General features: G+C 37.4%; 1 non-coding gene across 1 annotated transcript; it reads right to left on the bottom strand.

Moving 5' to 3' along the window:
• Positions 1 to 1,955: 1,955 nt before the first annotated feature.
• LOC133833684 (small nucleolar RNA R71) lies at positions 1,956 to 2,062 on the bottom strand. Its single transcript, XR_009893052.1, has one exon. It is a non-coding gene; the product is annotated as a small nucleolar RNA R71 (small nucleolar RNA).
• Between the last annotated feature and the right edge of the window lie 387 nt (positions 2,063 to 2,449).

Genomic DNA, 2,449 nt, shown 5'->3' with positions numbered 1-2,449 from the left:
GCAAAAGGAGTGGAAAAGCTGTTAAGAAATAGTGGAAACATGCTAAAATATGCAGTATTGCTAAGAGGATTACTGCAGCAATCTGGAGCTGCGTGGTCAACGATAGCCCAGCTGGAAAAAGTTATTGCTAAGTGGCTTTGCCAGCTAGTGTGAGGTGTAAAAATAGCCACATGGGCACTCTTATGTCAGAATTGTGGTGGACTAAAGAAAGGTGGGCCAAAAGGGGAAATGTAGTGGATTGGGCTTACCAATTTTAGAAAGGAATGGTACCCTAGGGTAAAAGGAGGAGAGCATCACGTGAAAGAAGGGAGGCAGCCAATTTTTGGGTAGAGAGAGGAAGGCTGCCATTTTTGGGAAAGAAAAAGCAAGAAAGAAAGGAAGAAAAACTAGAAATCACACAAGAAAAGGAGGGGGACGCATAAAGGAGCTCAAGCATCATTTGGATTTGTTCTTTCTCTATTTCTAAACTTCATTTTATATTTTCTAGTTCGATTTCTGCTCTGAATACTTATGGGTTGTATTGAATTTGGATTAATGCTCTTTAACTTAGCCATGAACTAATTTTTGTGTGGCTTGAATTGTTGATGAACCCTATGTTATAGTGAAGTAATTTCTTACACCTTATTTTAGTGAAATCTCTCTTATTCAATCAAGTGTGCTTATTGTTAAGTTCTTGTTGTTGTTGGGCCAGCAATGGCAAGATTGTTTAATTATGTTTAATGCTGGAAGGATTAAATATAATGGAGAGAACTTGGATGACACAAGTCATAATCTAGGTTAGGTTATGTTAGTAAGTAACATAGGGATGTGTTATTTGCCTTGTGTAACTTTTGAGAATTGAATCTTGAATTTGCATTCTTAAATCTGATTTGGCATAGGAATATGTTTAATTAGGTAAAAGAATTAATATCATAAAATTTGGGAAAGTTTTGTGAATGTTTATTGAATTCTTGTTAACTTGGGAGTTTTGCTAAAATATTGTTGTCGCAATCTCTTCAGGATAACCAACATAGGGGGAATCAATAATTCAAGTCCATTCTACAATCCACATATTTCTTTCAAATTTCTTTGTTTAGTTTAGTTTTATTTTCAGTATTTTTATCTCTTTAATATTTCGTTTAGCTATAAACAACCCATTTGATTATTAATACTTTTAAGTTGTTTAGTAATTTTTTTCCCTATTTTTCTCTTTTGCAATCCCAGTAGAGACAATCTACTTATCACTGTATTACTTGTGTGATTACATGCACTTGCATATTTAAATCAATTAAAATTTATCAAAACAAGTTTTTGGCACCGTTGCTGGGGATTGGAATTAGAAATTTGTGTAATATCAATTACTTGCAAAAAATTTTTCTTTGTTGAGCTGACCTTGTTTGCTTGCTCTTGTGTTTTCTCAGGTGATCTACTATATGAACAAGCAAGAAGACATTGAACTAGCTCCTATTGACCCCGAGATTGAACGAAGAGTTAGAAGAAGACTAAGGGAATAACAGGCTCAAAATCGCCTTAATATGGCTGAAGAGGTTGAAGGAGTTGAGGGTTCTAATAACGTCACTAACACGATTGATATGGCTAATGATAGAGAGAGAGCCATAAGGGAGTATGCTACCCCCATGTTCAATGAGCTCAATCTGGGCATTGTTATGCCTGAAATTCAAGCACCCCAATTCGAGTTAAAGCCCGTGATGTTCCAAATGTTGCAAACAATGCGTCAATTTAGTGGGCTACCTACTGAGGATCCTCATCTTCATCTTCGTTCATTTTTTAAGGTGAGCAGTTCTTTCAAGCTACAAGGAGTGAGTAACGAGGCCCTAAGGTTGAAATTGTTCCCTTTCTCTTTGAGGGATCGAGCTAGAGCTTGGCTCAACACCCTTCCTCCCGACTCGATGACTGCATGGAATGAGTTAGCTGAAAATTTCTTGATGAAGTACTTTCCTCCTACCAAAAATGCCAAGTTTCGCAATGAAATCATGTCTTTTCAACGGCTAGAAGATGAATCCTTTTGTGAAGCTTGGGAGATATTTAAGGAGTTATTGAGAAAGTGACCACACCATGGGATTCTGCATTGTATACAAATGGAAACATTCTATAATGGGCTCAATTCTTCCACTCGCATGGTGTTGGATGCTTCAGCTAATGGGGCTATTCTCTCTAAGTCCTACAATGAAGCCTACGAAATTTTGGAAAGGATTGCAAGCAACAATTACCAATGGTCCAATGCTAGAGCCTCAACAAGTCGAAAAGTGGCTGGTATACTTGAAGTGTATGCATTGACAGCTTTGACCGCTCAAGTTTCTTCAATGAATAACCTTCTCAAGAACATGAGTTTGGGGGAAATGGTACAACCAGCTGCTATGGGACAAGTTTCTGATGTGTCTTTTTTTATTGTGTTGATGGGCACACATTTGAGAGTTGTCCTTCGAGTCCCGCTTCAGTTTGTTATGTG

Source organism: Humulus lupulus, chromosome 4, assembly GCF_963169125.1.
Source record: "Humulus lupulus chromosome 4, drHumLupu1.1, whole genome shotgun sequence".
Classification (NCBI taxonomy): Eukaryota; Viridiplantae; Streptophyta; class Magnoliopsida; order Rosales; family Cannabaceae; genus Humulus; species Humulus lupulus.
The sequence above is the reverse complement of the archived record's forward strand: the minus strand, read 5'-3'. Positions and strand labels throughout refer to the sequence as shown.